The following is a 21,346-nucleotide window of genomic DNA, read 5'->3' as shown; positions in this document are numbered from 1 at the left end:
AGGCATTTCAGTCACGAAACAGGAAGGAACCCACAAAACTACTGCACAAAAATTTTAACAAGAGAACTCTGGATGTAGAATTATAAAGGAAACATACCTTTGGTTGAATAAGTTCACAATTTTTCTTCTTGCTGCATAACCTTGCCGTTCCACCTGAAGCAGAAGTCGACTCCGAATCCCCTGTGATCTTGGTGACAATGCCATCGTACCACTGGTCAGTTTTTCAATTAAACTTTGCAGATGTGGTAGCAACTTTGTTAATTATGATATTAGCCAGCTGGCAAGGACAATCAGTCACCCACTGTAAGGAAGCCAGACAAAGAGACATCTAATCATTGCAACCAGGGCAGATAAATTTTGTTCCCTTCTCGCACGAGTCACAGATTCCATCCCTGCTGACCCTCTCCTCAGCCATCGACTGTCAAATTTAGAATCCGCCAGCCCCCAAGCTTCCCTTTATCCCTGCCTCAGATCTGAAACTCCTGGTTATCAGGAAGACACACGTCACTAGCTGTCTCAGCGCAGGAAAGCAATCAGGTGAATACGACTTATTATCTTGCATTGCTTTCCGAGGACTGACAAGATTGATTTGAGACTAAGAACACACTCAGATCTGAAACATGTAGTTCCGAGTGTTTTGAGTTCAGACAACAGGCTTGCTGCAGTTATAATAGAGGAGTGAACCTCCAGCTCAGGACTAAGGCTGTAGGATGATGCACATTTACATAGAGAGTAAAAAGCACCTATCACGGTCTTCTATCTCTGATGCCCTTCTGTTTTCCTCAGCTTCATGCTGGGTAGCCTTAGATCATCCCTGGGGAAGTTATGCTCTGATATGACGTCACCTGTACCCATTATTTTTGCATGTGGGGACATCATACAAGAGGGTTCCAAGTCTCCACATTTGGTTGAATTAGCCTAAAATCTAAGAAAATAGGCACACATATTGAATAATTTAAAGCCATCCAATGGAAAGAATGGGATGTATTTATTTGGGGTAGTGTGTGCTGGTGTAGGGAGGGGCTCCAAAATCCCATCAGAATTAGAATGGAAGGTCTTAGAAATTTTAAAAATATATTTATATATTCATGTCTATGTTGAGCTAGGTTTCTTCTTGAAAGCATCATAATCTTTAACCTTGATCTCTTGAGGATGGCATTTTAAGAAATGAATCATAAAAAGCAAAAGAACAAAGATGTTGGAAATGTCAGAGGATGGGTGTTTGAGGTGGCTCAGTTTCAAGGAGAGAAGCTTTGATGCCCACTTTCAATATGCTTTGCTTGGGAGTGAGTTCCTCCTGCCGTGTTCACTATGACAGCTTTGGCAGCTATGTGAGGTCTTAGCACAGTGTAGTAACTCAAGGCATATATGTTGATGAAGAGTGGCTACCTGGTGTATGCAAATCATCTTAATGCAAAAATTCAGTCTTCAGGCCCTGTATTGATAAACAATTAATCATTTATATACTTACTCTTAAATATATTTTCAAATTAACCCAAAAACTTAATTCTCAAAAGGGGCAGTTAAAATAAGCATTTTTAAAAGAATGCCAAAAATATTAACAATTCTCCCATGAAATGATTACTATTCAGGATGTTACAAGTTGTCTAAAAGATCTTTACTCAGACTAAAAGGGAGATTTTCCTCTTAGAAAATTCAGACAACAAAATATACTACACACAAAGGTTTTCATTGCTGTAGAACCCGTAAGAGAGGAGTAATGAATTCTACATCTCTAAAGAAAGAAATTAATGAATACATTTTGGCATTGGCTCATATGTAGTCACGATGAGATTATAACGAAGACTGAGAAAACTGTCATTTGAAGTGAATGCTAACTTCTCATGATGATGCTTACTGAAAAGTCCAGAATGAGCCATGCCTGATAGAAACCATAGCCGTTCCTATCAGTCATGGTTGGAAGGCCGGGGGTTCCCAAGAACTGCACTGGTCAAGTCAGTGCTTACATATATTTCCTGCGACATGTCTCTCTACTTTAAATTATACTTAAGATAATTAATATGAAGTATATAACATATAAAAACATCTGCATGCTTCTAATTCTGATGTCATGGCTTTTTCCCTGACTATTGCAACCTGTGGGTAGCTGAATTCACAGGCACAGAACTGATAGATATGTAACATCAAGGTTGTCACAGACTACGAGGAAGCATTGTCTCTTTCACCATTGTGACACCTCATCCTCAACAGTAGACAAGAAGACCTCAGCTACCAAACAGGCACAGTAATCAGATTGACTACACAGGAGGAATTTGGTGTCATAGTAGACAATGCATGTAAAATCCTTTGCACATGTCCTGAACTTCATTATGTAACTTAATTATTTCTCTTATTATAATTACCGTACAAATAATTATCACATGTTTTCTGGTTTTTTATCAGGAATTATCCAATATCCACGAAGCTAAGTGAAGTATTTTGAAATAAGGAAACTGTGGTATTTTCAACTCAAAATTCCACACATAGATATATGACTAAGATTGCAAAACTTGAAAAGCATAAAAAAATTCAACAGTAAAAATACTAATAATAGCTCCCAAATAAACAAAATTTCAGCCACAAATTATAACTGGACCTAGAAAACAGGTTATCAAATATACAGGTTCTGTTAAAAAGTCTACATAGGTTTGAATTTACCAGGGCTGTCTTTATCCATGAAGATAAGAATTTCCAGAAACATGGCAATTGCAGCCTGGATTTGACAGAGAATGAACAGCACGGAGAGAGGCCCAAGCTCCTGCTTTGCTTAAAATGCACCTTACCTCATTTGACACTTGCTGATTTCTGCTGCCAGTGGTCCCAAAGCCTGACTCAGAGCAGAGCCATCCAGTGCATCTTACCATGATAGACTGTTGTTATATAAACATGACACATGGGTGTGGGATATTTTAAAGGTTGAAGCAATCAATGAGGATGAGTCACTCTCCATATGAAGCTACTCTCCTGGGATGAAGATCCCCTTGGGGTCCACATAGGCCACTAAGCTTGAGTCTGCTGTAGATGCTCTTGGAAGTCTGCCCTAAATCCTCCCCCAGTGTCTCATACCTAGCCCTCTGGTGACTTGAATATGTTTAATTACATCTCACATGTATTTAATTTCATATCTGCCTTTCAGAACATTATACATGCAAGTGAATACCTGGAATTACCTCCTCTGATTGTCTTTGTCTCAGGAGTCTGATGTCCTATCTTTTTTCCATCCTTAGATCTTAACTTATTATCTCTGAGACTTTGGGGAAATTATTAAACCTCATTAGGACAATTAGACAACAATAACATATTATAATACTATGACAAAGGTTGCACATAATAGTTTCCAGCTGCTTATCATACTGTAGGTATCTAATAAATTCCCCATCACTAACACAGCAGCAACAGAATTACTGGAAATCCTATTTTTTGAAAAACAGCAGAGGCTGTTCTTTGAGTGGACTCAAAGCCCGGCTTTCTCCACTGATTAATAACAACAATAATACAAGAGTTAATATCTACCTCAATGAGAAATAAGAATTAAAGGTGTAATTACAAAGTAACACATAGTAAATTGTGTTGCCAATTATTATTGCTCTGCCTTCTAGACTAATTGGTAAGTAATTTGCTGTTGTTTAACTCATTTCAGGCAAAACAAATAAGAACTTAGAATGTGAAAACCTGGGAATACACAACAGTCACTATATATATATATGTATAATATATAATAAATTATGCTGTGATATGCTATCTACATATGTACATATATGTATGCAATATATATGTACATATACACATGTGATGCATCTACAGATGTTCACATATGACTGATGATGCATGGGAAAGAGCCTAGATGTAGCACCATTTGTAATAGGAAAAGTGTACTATAATGATGCCATGAAGTTACTAAAATAAATGCAGAAGTTTCAAGATATACACACTTAGTGATTACTGTAGTTGCATACACATTCGTGTGGTTTTAAAAACTATTAACATGTATACAAAATCTTTGTACAGAAAGACTTTTGGGAAGGAGGTGGAGGTTGGATAAGAAGGGACAGGGAGATGCGTTGGAAGAGGTGTATTATCTGAAATTCACAAAAAGTCAATACAAACTTAATAAAGGAAAGCTTTGTTGTTCTTACTTGGATGGGTAGTTTTGTGTAAATAGTTTTTGTGTTAAAAGCTCTGGAAATTTCCATGTTTCCCATAGCTGTGAATAGTATTCACAGGATTTGTGTGCCTGGGTGATAAGCAAGGAGGGCACAGGGCAACAAGGAAATATATTATTTTTCACCTTTCTCATTCACTTACCTTGCAGAGCAGAATTTAGTCGTTTTCAGTCTTGGATTCGGTGCAAATGTGCAATAAAAGCACACTTTTTTTTGCTTATTCCCTATGTTATCTTCTGGCAGATGCGAAGGAAAGAAAAATAAATGATTACATATTTCCTAATGAAAAGAAGGGTCATACCTTAAAAGTATTTTTATAAGTACAGACACAATTTCTTTTAAGCTGGGCCTATTTTCTTTCTCGTAACATAGGATTGCAGTTACAGTTTATATTCATCATGTTTGGCACAATAACAAAATAAGCTATTAACACAATCCTTTCAAAAAACTTCTCTTGTGCAACTAAATATTCATGTCTTTTCCTTATAAAGCTACCTACAGCTAAATGGTTTCATCAATAAGACCATTGTAAGCAGATACAGCATAGCTTGTAATAATTCTAGAAGCATATCCTGAGCGTCCGTGATTATTTATTTTTGCTAAGAGCTAATTCCCTTGAATTGCTTGAGGGTAATTGTTTTAAAAAGAGAATGGGAAAATAATACTCTGAATTTAAAAGTCTAGCATTCAGGTAACATCTTACAAGAGGATATATAATTTAGCCCCTAGTTTTGATATTGTTTCCCTTTTCACGGTTTCTTCCACTGAAATCCATAAGAAAACATTTATAACATAGACAAGTATAACAGACTCAAAATATGTTTGTAGGAAAATATATCCATGAAGCAATACTTAGCCTCATGTAAGCAGTACATTCGATATTTATAATTTTTGTATTGTTTATTTTAAATACTTGTTAAATTTCTTAATTCACTCTGTGTGTGTGTGTGTGTACGCGCACGTGTGCACTGTGTACATATCTATATGAATACTCATGGGGGAGTAGGTGTTTTCATGTGCATAGAGGCTGGAAAGGGATGTCATGTGCCTTGATTTTCCAGTCTTGTATATTGAGGCAGGGTCTGTTGTTTGAACCCAGAGGTCACCATTTCAGCTGGTATACCCATCCAGTCTGCTTTAGGGCTGCTCTGTCTTTGCCTTCTGAGCAGTAGGAACACAGGCAAGCCTTCACACCCACCAACATGCATGTGGGTATTGGGATCTGAAGTCCAACTGTCGTGGTTGTGTTGCAGGAACTTTACCAAGTGAGCTATCTCTCAAGTCTCCTTGTGGCCTTTTAAGTGGCTGTCCATGCTCACACTCCTGAAGCCACTCAGCAGACTCTGGGACCTGAACCTGATCCTTTGAAAGATGTTCAAGGAGTGACGCTACAGCTACAGTGTGATAGCCATAGACCTAAAGGAACAGCCAGCAAGTCTATATGCAAGGGCATTTAAGAGAAATTCCTTCAGGGGGAAACCATTTCCCCATCAACAAATTCAACACAAATGGTTTCTCTATCACCTTCCCTGGAGCTAAATGCAAAAAAAAAATATGGAGACTTAAAGTGATAGTGGTAAATTTTATTGCTCAGTTACTTCTAAGGACTAATAAGAAAGCAAGGTAGAAAGTTATATTTCCTTAAGTATTGCAGTAACAGTCTGAATGCCATCATTCCAACACACTTTCAGGAGCATGTAAATCACAAGAAAGCACAAACACAAAAACCCGTGATTTTAAACTGTCTTGGCCTATAACATTGGGGAAAGGCCAAACAAGGCCTTTAAAGAAGTCCAAACAATAGGCTGGATGGAGTATAAGCATTTTACTTCACTGTTAGGGAAGCACATGAGTCAGGCAAGTGAAGATGAAGGAAACCAAGTGAAACACCCTGAAACAAGCCATCTATGCTTGACTGGGCTCTAAGGCTTTTCTCTCCAGTTGAAACACTAAATGGCTAAGTAAATAAAACTGTATCCTAGTTGGTGGCAAGCTAGACATAGTAGATATGAGCAAAGCTATCCTCAGTATATGTCTCTGAGCACTTGTGCCTACAGAGAGATTGAATAACCTTTTGCATATCTTTCCTGCAGAGTTATTCTAAGCCTCCATAGGAAAAATAAAAATAGCCTTGAAAAATCTGAGTTCAGAATTGGATATCTCACTGGAGCTTGAGGGTGGACCACAATTTAGCATGCTATGAAACAATGTTGTAATTGTGATGATGAATCAAATTCTTCATGTTTTTTACATCTTTCAGTGTATCTAAGAAAAGCATTTATTCTGACAATCCACAAAGAGCCATTAGTAGATTTAGTTCACATATGTTGGGATAAAGTTTGCCCTAAAAGGAACAGACAAGTCATCTGGCCACATCACTATCTTCCTCTCCAAGAGATATTTGCATAACTCTCAAAGGCCTCTGGCTTTTAGGAGACATCAATTCCTTGCTCAATGGGAATTATTCTGACAGCTTTGACATTACATTATCATCACAAGATCATGGTATACTTAAAGGAAAATGAAGATCCATGAGAATTAAAAGTAAAAATAATTCAAGTCTCTCAAATGCTTGATCAATATCACAATAATTTACATCAAAACTTGATAACTTAGAGTTCAATTAGCTGTCATTCCATGTGCTTCAAGGGGACGGTATAAACAACATAAAACTAAATAATTCCAAATAAATCCCTTCTCAATATGTCTCTCTTTCCACTTCATACAAGAACACATATATTATATATTATATATTCTTCACTTTAAATATTGGTTTTTTAAAGGTATTTTAGCATCCTAACCTGAAATTGATTTCTCTGTATAACTCGTTCTGGTTCACATGATTTTCTCTGCAACCCAGATTTCTTCATTCTCATTTTTAAAAATGAGTATTTTTTGGTAGAATCTCTAAGTAGGATTTTTCCCCCACAATGTCATCTATTAATAAGCTTTCATGCTATTATACCAACTTACAAAATTGCAAAGACGGATAATTGTCATTGTCTTTTCATGTGACCCTACTTCCTCAGATACATGGATAGAGTATAATTAGCTATACTCTACATCTGGTAGTCTTGTCCAGAGTAGTGAATTAAAACACATTATTTTTTTCTAGAAAGCTCACCATGTCACAAAGAGGTTAAAAAAATGATGTTTTTAATTTGAGTTTTAAATAACAATATTTGTTTGTTGGAGTAATCGTGGATTTGCTACGGGAATACTAGGTAGAACTAGAGTTTGAAAGAAAGCATTGGGCAGAAAGATGAAACAGACGCAATACACAGCTAAGATCAAAGAGCCCCATCAATTCATTCCCAGAGTCAAAATCCAGCTGAGCCGCAGAGCCCTGTCTGCATAATAAGAAAGCTTGACTGAAACAAGGATTAAGCAGGTGGGCTATGTCCTGCAGAGGCAAGGGAGGGAAGCCCCACGGAGATACTTGTAAAGACACTTTGGAAGCTCACACCTGCGCCTCCCCAAGCAACCTACATGACACTAATGTGGCCAAAGACACATTTGCTTTAAAGAAAGAAAAGTGTTTCAAGTATGCTTGTTTTATTCTTCCAGATAATTTCTTCCCTAGCAAACTACAAATTAATAAATTGTTTCTGTTTCACCAAGGTTACATACCTGGTGCTCAACTTTCAAAATATGATAGGAAACAGATATTGGGCCTTGAAATCTTGTTGGGGGATGGCTACCTCACAAAATTCCTCTTCCTCAAATGAATAGTGCTTTATAAGTCAACCTTACAAGCATTACTCAATATCATTTGATTTTGCAACCTCAGAAAGTATGATTTTCAGTCTCATGAGCAATGCTTCAAATGTGTTGTAAATACATTGCCAAGTTCTACTTATGTCAACACGAATCATATAACTTAGCTCTATGCACTAAGAAAGAAGCCCAGGAATTAAAAATAGTTAAAAGAGTCTGTCCCAGTGTCACTTACTCTAATAACCTCAGTACAATGTTAGTTTGTAACTATTGACAAATTGTTCTGAACGTCAAAATAATTTTCTTTGAAGAAAACTGATTTAAAGTTAAAGTTAAGCAAGCTAGGTTTTTCGAAAGATAGAATGACAAGGGAGTGCCAGTTTGTTTTATATGATAAATTTCAAATAACATTTACAAACTCTAACTTTAGTGCCGATTAACTTCCTCAAGCATCGAACAATCCGTGATTTAAATATTTAAATATGTAGTTAATACACTCAAATAAGTGACAAGCATTAGCTTTTATTGTATTCACCAAAATAAGGAACGTCCAATTAGCAGCTAGAAGAACATTGTCTCCCTGGAGTGTGGGCTTTAGCTTGCTGTTGACGTTATTATTCATTTCCTCAGTCAACCATTTTTGTAGAGTGTTGGATGTATAAGACAATGCCAGGGACATAGGGAAAAATCATATATAAATCACAGGCACAAAGAGAAACCTGAATGCCATGTATATGAAAAAAGAGGTATCTGTAATAGTAGACCATTGTGGAAAATATACAAATGTCACATGTAAGAAGTAAGGTTAGGCTTAGGATTTGGTAACGAGAGACAGGTAGAAAACAGAGTCAGCTTTCCAGGGGTAAGGACCAGACATGGAATGAATCTTCTCTGAGTGAATAGGTGGTGCTATTTGGCTAGAAAGCAGAGAAATGTGCCTAATAAAATGACCACAGGATTCAGTACAAGGAGTCGTCAATACTCTAGAAGCAAATGAAATTTTCTTTCCCAGCTTTTCTCAAAATTCGAACTTGAGAATCACCTTCCAGGCCTTTGGCTCAAATTCAAAAGTTAACAGACCAACTTCAGTCATCCAGACTCTAAATCATTGGAGAGAAGACATGGCAACCAGAGATTTGAACGCATCTGCAGAATACATTATTTTAATTTCTGTGAGGCAGCCGGAAACTTTAAGAGCATTTTGAAAGATGAGAAATAAAGGAGAGCTGAGAGAGGCCCTGGACAAGAAGTTGAAGTCTAGTTCCTTATTTTTGTTCAGGTATTTAGCAACAATAATTATTTTTGTTCAAAGTACACATCAATGTTTTCATTTTTTTAAAGCATTATCCAAAAGCCTCATCAGTTTTTCCTATGTTTAAATTATTCATATTACTTTTAAGAATGACTTTGACATTTTCATAAACCCATTTTTAACAGAATATTTTCTATTCTGCTGCTGATAATCCTAATTCAAGTGCCATTTTAGGATGCATAACTTAACTCTGACCATTAAAACAAATGAATATTAGTTTGGGTGACCATCTGAAAATGATAGGGGAGCATCTACAATACTGTCATATTGCTTCATAAAAGAGGTAATATTCAGTATAGTGAAGAGACTGGAAGGGAACAACTAACATCTACTGATGGGAGCTTAGTGTGATCTAACATTTCAATTGTCACATTAGAGTCCCACTGTATGTACTCTACAGCAACAATAAACAGTATGTATGACCCACTTTAGAAAAGCAGCTACAGGGTCACATGACCACACATGATAGTCAGATGACTGAAGGCACACATATATGTAACAAGTATAGAAGTAAGATAAGGAGACACCAGGGCATGCATACTATTAAAATCTATGCAGCAATGATCTAAAATTGTGAGACAAATCTGCGAAACAATATTCAATATGAACAATTGATTTGAAATATCAAATTAGATTGAAATATATCATCTAACTTTTAAGGCAAATAGTGATGTGCTCTTGAGACTATTGATGTCTGAGCCTTCATTTTCAGAAAATGTTCCATTCACAGCAGATGTGGAGAATGGGGCAATGATAAGACTTCCCGCTGCAGTTTACAAGCTGCAACATCATTTTAATTTCTTTTTTGGGGGGGTGTAGGGCCTCTAGACAGGGTTCCTCTGTGTAGCTTTGGAGCCTGTCCCAGAACTCACTCTGTAGACCACACTGGCCTCCAACTTACAGAGATCCTCCTGCTTCTGCCTCCTGAGTGCTGGGATTAAAGATGGGCAACACCACCACCCGGCTCAATTTAATTTTTTTAACCATGAACAACAGCTCTTGTTCAGGAAAAGGCAGAAAAAAATAACCCATGTTAACTTTCAAGTATTTAAAAATGTTTAGCTAGTTGTAAAAAGAATTACATGTTTATCAAGGATCTTTAAAAACTTCAGACAACGATGCCAGAAAGATGGTGAGAAAGGGAATCCGGCACTTGCTACTTTTGCTTAATTAAGCCTCATATTTTAATGCGGTTACAGCCTTTAGAAATCCCTTATACAAGTTAATGGATACCCATACTGACTTCTACATTACAAAGAGCCTTTTTATCATAATTAATCTATCAGTCTTTTCATCAATGGAAAAGACTTTGTGTTTACAACTCCTAATAAATAGAATTTGAAATAAATGCCTACATAGGGTGACTTAATTATTCTACTACATGCTGCCACGTTATCATTAGATGAGTAAGACTGTCCTCCACTCGTTCCTTGACTTAACGTGATGAAGTCTCTGGTTCTCAGACACGGAGCATTAATAGCAGTTCATTCTGATCAGGATGTCTCACAGATCCCACTGACATCAGGAATTCTACACTGAGCAAGGACGCTTTTCTGTATTCACCATAACAATTTTGAAAGTAACATAAGTAACTCATGAGCTTCGAAAGTGAGAAAAATATCTCTGAGAATTAAATATTTTCATCAAGAATTTAATTCTGCTCTGAATTTCTCAATTGTGTCTCGCATTTTCAAACAGACTATTTTAATCAGTTTAGCTTAATTCCAATATTGAGAAACATGAAGAAAAAGCTAAATTATCTAGTTAGGACATAAATTAGGTCAATGCCTAAAATATTTTTAGTATAATAATACAACTGATATACACATATTCCTCACTGGTTGTTTAAGACAAGAAACAGCTTTAACAGGCCTCATCAGAAAACACTGACAAAAAAGCTACAATTTCAGTATTCCATAGGGTAAGGCCACAATAAGCACACTGCCTCAACATGATTACTTTACTTAAATTACCTTTAAAGTCATATTTTAAAATGTAGACATATTTGAGCAAATATTATTCATTCATTAAGTTATTGCCTAAAATTATTTTCCCATAAATATAAAATTAGAAAGTTGAAAGAAATTAAATAGTACCAGAGATGTCTCTAGAATATGATAAAAGGAAACAGTCATCTCTAGACTCTGATGATTTATCTACAAATCTATAATGAATAGAAATCCTTATCGCCCCTGTAAAACTGACCTGACTTTCAGAAACTCTTAGAATACAAAGCAAATCCACCTGACACTTCCCCCTGGACTTTCTGTACATATTTAAATAATTTTCAGCTTCACCTAGGCTCCTCTTTTTCCACTCCTGGGGTTTATCACTCTACATCATATATTGATGAAAATTAGACAAAAGCATGCAGTGTTCCGTTGCACGTAGTAGTAGTTCAAGAAGCATTGGTTTTCTCTGTGCTTTGTTAATGGAGAATTTTCTGAAAACTAAGGCTTAGCAAGAAATATACACAGGAACACATCACTGTTTGCCTTAAAGTTAGATGACTTATTTTTATCTAATTTGTTCTTTTAAATCAATAGTATATCTTGAATATCATTTCACAGTAGCACAGATTCTTTCCAGAATTTGAGATTATCACTGCATGGAATGTTATACTATGCGTGTCCTGATGTCACCTTACCTTACTTCCACACTTGCTAATGGTCTCCCATATTTCTAGAAGTGAATGTAAGCATGAGTGTGTGCTGTCTGTTATCTATTGTGTACACTCATGTAACTTTGTAATTGCTTTTCTAGAAAATCTGTTTAGTTCACTATCAGCAAGGTCTGTTCATTTAGTAGATATTTGGGGGCTTGTACTACGTAATGTGTACTATATTGGGTACAATGCCAGTTGATGAAGGTAGGACATAAACAGGTACAGTCCTAAGCAGGCATCAAATTATTTATTTTTCTTTCCCTTTCCAGAGAAAATAATGCTGTGCTATCTCCCAGCAAGGTTTCTGCCTCCACCACATTTTGTTTCAACATTTCAAATACTAACTTCTTTGCTGCTACTGTCTCTTCATTTCTCCCAGTGGTCTACATAATTTAAGCCAATGACAAGGTATGCATTTTTTATGATATAAGCAATACCTCTTAGATGTTAAGGAGCACTGAGCAGCAAGGCAGAATAATTAAAACATATTAATACTTCATCTAGCTCTCTCCTAACTATTAAAAAATTAGAGTGAAAATGAAACCAGTTGAATTTTAAATATAAGTTGCATAAATTACATCAGAAAAATTGACTACTCCCCATAGGCTTGTAATGTTTCAAATTAACTTTCCATTGATCATGATTTACTTCTCTGACTCAATCATGCTCAAGTAGGCTGGGGAAGGGGGTGTGCATGTCATCACTTGAGCTTTGAAGGCTATAAGTACTAACTTGTTTAAAAGTTTAACAGACGTAGCAGCTTTGAAAATACTGTAATTTGTCTAGTTCTGCACTGTTTATACTGCTGCAAAATTGTCATTTTTTTCTTGAAATGCAATTTCTACCTCATCAGCAGCAGAAGAATTCATTAACTTCATTATTAATTCATATTTTATTTCATTTCTGTAAGGCCCATGTTGGTCTCACTGAGACCAGCTCTCTCACTCTGTGCGTTCCATAAAATATAATCAATCTCTATTATGGTCATGAAAATGGTATTTGTCACTTTGCTGAGAAAAAAATCAATATATCATCCAAGGCTGAACAGGCATTTAATGCAATGAATTGAAGACTATTAGAGAAAATTTAGCTTGCCAAGAGTTTAGGACAAACTAATCGAAATCTCGAAAATTCACTGAAGGTTTTGCTGATGGAATACATGGATGTGTCATAAAAATTAATACTGGGGCATTAGAATAACCTGTCATTTCTAATCCTGACCCAAAAAATGGATTTAAACAGTCAAATCTCAGAGGGTCACCATTTGAAATTGAAAAAAAAAGGTGAAATTCATATTATATGAGTAAGGGGGTCAAAACCATGTTGAAGAAACCCATAGAAACAGCTGACCTGAGTAGGTAGGAGCTCACTGACTACAGTTTGACAGGTGGGGACCCTGCATAAAACTGAACTAGGCCCCCTGAACATGACTGGGCATTCTATAGGGCCACTGGCAGTGGAACCACTATTTATCCCTAGTGCATGAACCAGCCTTTGGAGCCCTTCCCTTTAGAGGGATACCTTGTCCAGCCTAGATACAGAGGGGAGGGACTCGGTCCTGCCCCAAATGACTTTGGTGATTCCCCCATGGGAGGCCTCACTCTCTCTGAGGAGTAGATGGTGTGGGTGGGATGGGGAGATGGTAGTGGGGGGAAGTGGGAGGGTGGGAGGGAGAGGATACTGCTATTGGTATGTAAAATAAGATTGTTTTTTAAAAATACATTTAAAAAATCAAAATGAAAAAAGGTGATATTCATGTATCACATTCATTTTTTAACAATTCCAGTAAATAAGAAAAAGCTTCATTTTACTTTTCTGAAAGTCTACTGGATGGATAAACAATTTTAATATTGCAAAACCTGAAATATCCTCACCTATAGGGTTATTTTTATATGAATATTTGTTGATTCCTGAGGCAGCTGGTAAAACATTGTTATACAAGAACAAAGACCTGAGTTTGAAGAGCAGAGCCAATGCACAAAACCTGGGTGTAATGATGCTTGATTAAAATCACAAAAGCTAGGTGAGCACAGAGCAGATAGGCAAATTCCTGTAGCTCCCTGGCAGACAGTCTAACTTGCTTGGTGAGATCTAAGCTAGAAAGAGACATTGTCTCAAAAATAACAAAAAGTGTAGATGGTACCTAAGGTATAGCACCTAAAATTGTCCTTTGGCCTCTACAAAGACGTTCATGTATGCATTCATAGGCAAACATATCTATATACACAAAGTTAATTAATTAATCAATGACTCGATCAATTAATAAATTAATTATGTGGTCTCTGAGTTTTGAGAAACTATATTTTATAGAGCAAAAATTATGTTAGAAACTTGGAGACTTTCAGGTACAGGAAGCCCACTTTCTACTCAGACATACCCTTGTTCATGTTCTTCTGACTTCTACTTGATTACTGTCTGCAAAAATGATGTAGGTGGCATCTTCCCTTAGACATCTTGTTTACAGAGTAACTGTTGCAATTAGAAGATTCTTGGTCTTAGGCTAAAAATCTACCTTTTTTTTTGTTTGTTTGTTTTTCAAGACATGGTTTCTCAGTATAGCTTTTGGAGCCTGTCCAAACACCCGCTCTGTAGACCAGGCTGGCCTTGAACTCACATAAATCCTCCTGCTTCTGCCTCCCAAGTGCTGCGATTAAAGGCGTGTGCCACCATCACCCAATAAAATCTACCATTTTTAGAGCAGTTATTGATTAATTCTAGCCCTACATCATAACTTAAGGACCAATTTCCTGAGTAGAGAATGTAAGAAACCTTGACAGTGGGTAAGGAAACTTGGTAGGTTTTGTTCAGCAAAGTCAGGAGAAATCACATTTGACCTTTGAGGATCCGAGCTAAAGGACAAGTAATAGATTCAGTTTCTTAAGTTATGAACCCAAATAAGGATTTGCATGTGTTGTATATTATATTGTTGGTTTAGATGATGTGTTCCATAGCTAACACTACATAAAAATACCATAAAGGAATGTCTTGGTTGGGCTAGCCATTAGTCATGGATTCAGATACTTTACATTTGTCACACTATAGAGCAGAGGTTCTCAACCTTCCTAATGCTGTGACCCTTTAGTACAGTTCATCATGTTGTGATGACCCCAATCATAATATTATTTTCGTTGCTACTTCATAACTATAATTTTGCTACTGTTATGAATCATGATGCAAATGTTTGATATGCAGGATATCTGAGAGGTGACCCCTATGAAAGGTTGTTCAACCCCAAAAGGTCAAAGAGAGCTGTTGTTATATAGTTTTGAACTTCAAAGTAAACACCAGTGTCTCCAGATTCATTAACTCTGATTTTAATATTGTTATAATTGGTTATTTCATTTGATCTTCTAAATAGAACCCATTCCTACAGGAGACCACGAGACATGGTAAGACAAGGTAGTATCATGGAAAACATGCAAACTCAGGTGTCTTAGGATCTATGTACTACATTCTTTTCACTAGTCCATACACACTTTCTTAGAGACTTATAAGGTGCTGTGGAGATGAGCAGGGAGAATAATTTGTATCTGTCCTCATGAAGAGGTGACATGCAAGTTTCCCAAAATTCAAATGGAAATATAGAAAATGCTGCATTAATTAGAAAAAAATCTATATACTTGCTGATGGAAGTATGCCAATAGACAAATGATGAATTAAAATATCAAACATTTTTTCTTTTCACTGCAGCAGATTAGGTGTCTCTTTTGTTCAATTGTGGCACTGGTGGGTGTCACAAAGAGTGAGCATTCTTGATTAATATTGATTTCACCTATTCCTCTGCAACAAGTAACCTCATGGTGTGGAAAACGATCAAGGAGATTCTAACCAAGCAATTCATGCAATTGTCATTTTGGTAAAAATGCTCCTTTTAGATGGAGTAATTGTGTACTGAGAGAAATGGAATACTTGGGTCTTTGAAAAATGGTATTATGAATATACAATGTACTAAGCTTTTTAACGATCATGGAACTTTTCTTATTCAATAACAGTGAGTGATAGCCCATCTTTATCTGTGACAAAACTGTGGGTACTCATTTCATTTAATGAGTTGCTCAATTACAAAACAAATAAGTGACTCACAGAAATCACTTATTAGATGACAACAATGGGAACTGAAGATCGTATTTTCTCTCTGCTAGTCATCTGCCTCTCATTTTTATGATTAGAATTTCATAACACCTTCATCAATTGCTGACATGCTCACAAAATGCTTCTGGTGGAAGTTTAACTAGAAATTTCCAACAGAATTACATAGTTGCCTTCATTTACTCAGTCATGGGGAAATGGCACAGCCAAATAAATGAATTTCTTTTTATTCAACAGTATGGGGAGTTATATGACTTCATCTTTAAGTACATGTCCTCTACTCAGAGTATAAATGAGTATACATGTATATTAATAAAGCATTAGCTCCCAATTAGCTTATCCAAAAAGCTTTATTGACTACCCACTCTGTATCTGACACTATACTAGATGGTGTGGATTTGAGTAAAGGAACAGCGACTCTTCAGTATTACTGTATTGGTAAGTCAAATTGAAAAACAAAGCCTCAGTCACTTGGATAAAAATAGCATGACAAAGCCATTTAAGTTCACAGATGGACGTGGAACCTGGAAAGATATCCATACCATAGCAGACTCTCAAAAAATACTAGTTGACTGGCTGAATAAGTGAACAAATCATTGCTGTGCCTGGGACACAATGAACAACTTTTGCATCAGTAAGGACACCCGTACAGGGCACCACAGTGGTGGATAAGGAAGTAATACCTGACTTTACAAGCATTTATCTCTGGAATATTCTGATCTCATCAATATGAGAAAGGAAGGGATAGAAAGGGAATGAAGGAGGGTTTGGGTAGAAGACTGGGAAGGAAAGAGGGAGAAGGAGAAGGTAGGAAGGACCCCTAGATTGTTCACCTATAGTAATATAATTATCTGATCTTTTTTCCCATGTGGCAGGTTCTCAGCTGGAATCTGGAGAAAGGCATGGGTATTTTTATGCATGTTTCACTGAGGCTCTGAGATGCAAAGTGGTGTACTTGGATTTAAGCGGTTGAGGGAAGAATGGGACCGGCAAGTCCAGCATCCCCCACACTGTATCACATCCCACGGAACATATTAATGAAAAGTCTTTTTACATGCAAAGGCAAACCAGCAAATCTCCATGGCAGAAAATTAAAGGTTAGACTGCAGATGACAACAGAATAGAAGCTCAAGGATCATCCATATGCCCACAGTGGAATCTTCATAAATAAATATATAATAATCTCTCCCCAGAGGTCAGCCCTTATTATCCCATACCAATCAAATACAATGGGAAATGCAGGCAATTTACAAAGATAGCTCCTACCATAAAGGATTAATGATCCCCCAGTTAAAACCCTATTGAAAAGATGAACTTTCTGAGAATTCATTTTACTACAAAATCTCAGGAAAATTAAGCCAGAGCCTCTGGCTTTGCTTCACCGATGTTGCTTTATACAATGAAGAGTCTAGAAAAAAAGAAAAGTTGATTCCTGTCTAAATATTTGCTGTCTTTTAAAGCTGCCTCAGAATAAATTAAGTCTTTCTGCCTACACCTCTAAGACTACAACAGGCATAGCAAGACAAGCCACGAGAACTGAGTCTCCGCTTACCACATTCTCCACCTTGCTTGTTTCATGTGTTTCCGTTTTGCCCCGTTGTCCTTCTGCCAACCTTCTGGCTCAGCATCCTACTTTGGGTAAATGGAACAAAGCTCTTCTTTACTCCCGATCCCAAGATACTCAGTGATGCCAAGAAAAGTAAAGTACTGGCTGAAGGCTGCCACCACATAGGCACAGAGTCTTAGTGTGACACTACTGCTTCTAAGGAATGCCTCCATTTACATCTCCTCAGCTCCCTGCTCTGCCCTGATCTTCAAAGCAGATGCTACACACATATCTGTAGAGCTCCTGTCAATGCTCCAACAGCCATCTTGCTGGCTACTGCCTGAGACCAAATGAACCTTAGAGATAGATTTCATTTTAATCTACCCATGGACCAATTTAGCTTCTCTCCTCCTATCTTGGAAGAGGAAGATATTATCAATTTTCTCTAAAGACACCCTTCCAGTTCTAAGTAGCTGTGTAGGTAATGTGTGTCCCATCCTCTTCCGTTTCCTTACAAGCACCCCTCCCCAGAGCAGCCTCTCTTCCTCATAGTGCTTTCTTTAGTCCTATCACCCCTTGTAGTAACCACACCCTCTCTTTCTTTTACATCGACACCAGGCTGGTAGAAACTGTAAGCTGCCTGCCATTGCTGACTCAGCTTTCTCAACCTATCCTTTCTACTACTACACTCGTTCTGAGGTAACTATAAACTTCATCTCTCACCAAAGCCTGATGCTACTTCAGCCTGTCTTTCTACTGCTTGTGACTCAGTGAGCATTGACCCAGGGACCCCTCACAGCATAGCATTCATTTTTGCTTTTTTCTACGTTATGGCTCCTGTCTAAGTCTTTTTTGCTCCCTTCTGTATCAGCATGATCTTCTGTTCTACTGACCCCTTTAGCTGACAAGGGTGCCAAAATTCCAACTGTGGTGTAGCACATTTCCTCACGTTCCTATTGATTCTCTTAGACTGTGGGTCAAGTGATACATGGCTGGTACCACATAAGCTCCCACCCCTCTACCTAGTAGAATTCAGAAGTGGAAATAAAAAGGAAAGGTTATTTCCTGATAATACTTTTAGGCAATGTGGTAAATGCAGACACAAGGAGCACATTTTAAGAAACTGGTCTTTAAAGTTTATATGAAGTTTCATCATTAAAATGAGTGTCTATGCATTCATAATCAGGGACTTACACCAACTTCCAGTTAGTGTCAGTAGAGCTTAATAAAATTGAGCCATAATAATAAACAAGTTTTGCATTTCCTGTTCATTTTAACATTCCTAGAACTCCGTTAAAGATAACCACAGTTGTGAGTTTGTGGTTTGTGGTTTGAAAGAACTGCCAAGCAGTGAGAACCAAGAAGAAACGAGTTTCAGAAGGTTCAATTTGACGTGGAAATATGGAACAGCATGGATAGGCAGAATGAGTGAGGAGGAAGTCACAAAGCAAGGAAGAGTGCTGGGCTCTGATCTGGAGTCTGAGGCAGTGCATGAAGGAGCCACCTGAATTTATTAATAAGGGAGTGGCACCTTCAGTTCTGAAGTCAGCAAATCTGACTCTGAGGGCTGCATTAAATTTTATAGAAGGGAAAAAAGATGAGACAGTAAACAGGTTTTATTGAGAAAAATGTCTTAGGTGTCTAGTGACAAGGAGCACAAAAGCTGTCACCCATACAACTCAGGATTCTAGCCCCACGATCTTTTTGCACACAAAAGAGTATGATTCATTAATATTACATTGACACTCAGTTCAAATGATTGTTCATCTGTACCCAGGGGCATAGTCTATTGGGTCTACTGGTTGGTTATAATTCATATATTTCTCTCTGTCTCTCTGAATCTCTCTCTCTCTCTCTCTCTCTCTCTCTCTCTCTCTCTCTCTCTCTGTGTGTGTGTGTGTGTGTGTGTGTTTCCCATTGACCCATATCATGTTCATGTTTGAACTAGACAGATAAATATCCGAACAAGTTCACATAACATAAGTACCTGAATTCCTAGCTTTTAACTTGAAATGTATAAAAACTTTGGCCCAAGGCAGTGCCAAGGTTTTGTTTTAAGAGTAATGCCATTTTAACAGTGACAATCTATCTTAATAAATAGGGAGTGGCTGGCATCTATCAAGGACTGCTTATGAGCACCATCTCATGCACAGCTCTATTCATGTGAAAACTGTGGCCTTCTGCCTGGGGATGTACTATTGACATCTGATATCTACCCAACCCTCTCTTGGCATATTGAGATTTCTTCTGCCTTCACATGCTAGCTGACATTCCCTGCAGTGTTGGGGTTAATGACTGATTCTTCAGTTCTGTGTGGATCCACAGATGCCTCATTTAGCAACAAATATACAACTAGCCTCGCTGTCTCATGTAGGCATGTGTTAAACATCTCTTCTCTTTCTGGACCCTGCTAAACTTGTAGCTAGCAGTGTGAACTTAGTCTTATTTACTTTCTTCTTTTTCTTTCTTCTTAAAAAATCAAAAACAAAAACCTGTCACTTACATTCTTGTGAATAGTACCCATGATCTTTTACAAACTAGGTTGGTAGTCACCCACTGAACCACAATTTCTCCAGCCCCCTGCAATCTTTTTTTTTAAGAAAAAGAAGGAAGAAAGGAGGGTTTCCTGCCATGTTGCTAAATAATTTTCTTCTTCAAACGAAAGCCCTCTATTCTCAGTCTCCATACTTTAAATGAAATCCATATAAGCTTATGGTTTTTAATTTAAATGTTAGGTTACATGTGTTTTCTCCCATGGAGCTCTGATTCCAAGCCTACAATTCCATTTAACAGCTAGGGATTATTAACTATTGATGAGTGGTCAAAGATGAAGAAAATAAAAATAACCAACAGATGCTGCATGTTTGAAACTAGGTGGTAATCAGGTATAACATAGGTACTTTTAGCCACACTGGCTACTTAGGTGTTTGGAGGAACATGGTGTAGGATAACAACATGAAATCCTAGTCACTGTGCTGAGAGATAGTCCCAGGAAAGGAGAGAGGATGTGAATGAAGAATCCATGGACGGTCAGCTACACTTTGATAGCTTTTTCTTTTCATATTTTGTTTAAATGTCAGTCTTTTGCCAAAACATTTCCTGACTCGAACCACCCAAGTTTATCACTTCTACATTCATAGGGACAGTCAATCTTTTTATTAAAGCCAATGCTATGATGATCTAAATTTATCCTGATATCCTCATCAAGCACTCACTTGATGGGTGGTGAAATCAAGTGTTCAAAATTGTGTCTCAGAGACCTTAACACCCCACCACCATGGGACTTAATATAGACTGGGTGCCCCATAACTACCTGATCAGGATATTATTATGTGAACTCAATTTGAATCACAGATTAGATCTCACAATAGAGCAATGCTTAAGAACAAGAATGCATATGAAATTCAAGGTACTAAAATGGCTCCATTATGAGGACAAACTTAGGTTCCTATATATCTTTGGCCATCATTTTTACCTTCTATGAATGTAGAGGAAGCTCTATACTGATATGGTATCACATGAAGCAGAACACCTCTGCTCAGTTGCATCTTCGTTGAAGCTCAACTGAGACTCAGAATAGCCTTGGGATGGTGGCACATACATGTAAACACAATACTGAGGAGGCAGGAGGCAGAGGTAGAGGCAGAAATATTGCCACAAGTTCAAGGCTTAGTCAACATAGCAGGGAACTCTCTCAACTAAACAAACCAACAGAAACAGAAAACGAAAGGGTCTCAAAGCCAGCATCAATACCACTAATACAGTGTTACAGAAAGAAGTCAGTGTTATGCTCAGGAGAGTGAGTAAGGTCAAAAGAAACTAAACTTTGTCTTGAAATCTACGGCATGTTGCTG

The 21,346-nt window shown here is 37.3% G+C and overlaps 1 long non-coding RNA gene across 3 annotated transcripts in view; it reads right to left on the bottom strand.

Moving 5' to 3' along the window:
• The window catches only part of LOC106020939, a 92,100-nt gene that overhangs the window by 31,738 nt on the left and 39,016 nt on the right, over positions 1-21,346 (bottom strand). For all 3 annotated transcript variants that reach the window (XR_001196331.2, XR_005880531.1, XR_005880532.1), the window contains 2 exons: positions 4,306-4,399; positions 98-301 (listed from right to left, as the gene is read on the bottom strand). This is a non-coding gene — a long non-coding RNA (uncharacterized LOC106020939). The remainder of the gene's footprint in view (positions 1-97; positions 302-4,305; positions 4,400-21,346) is intronic.

Source organism: Mesocricetus auratus, unplaced genomic scaffold (assembly GCF_017639785.1).
Source record: "Mesocricetus auratus isolate SY011 unplaced genomic scaffold, BCM_Maur_2.0 Super-Scaffold_100011, whole genome shotgun sequence".
NCBI lineage: Eukaryota > Metazoa > Chordata > Mammalia > Rodentia > Cricetidae > Mesocricetus > Mesocricetus auratus.
This window is presented reverse-complemented; position numbering and strand designations above follow the sequence as displayed.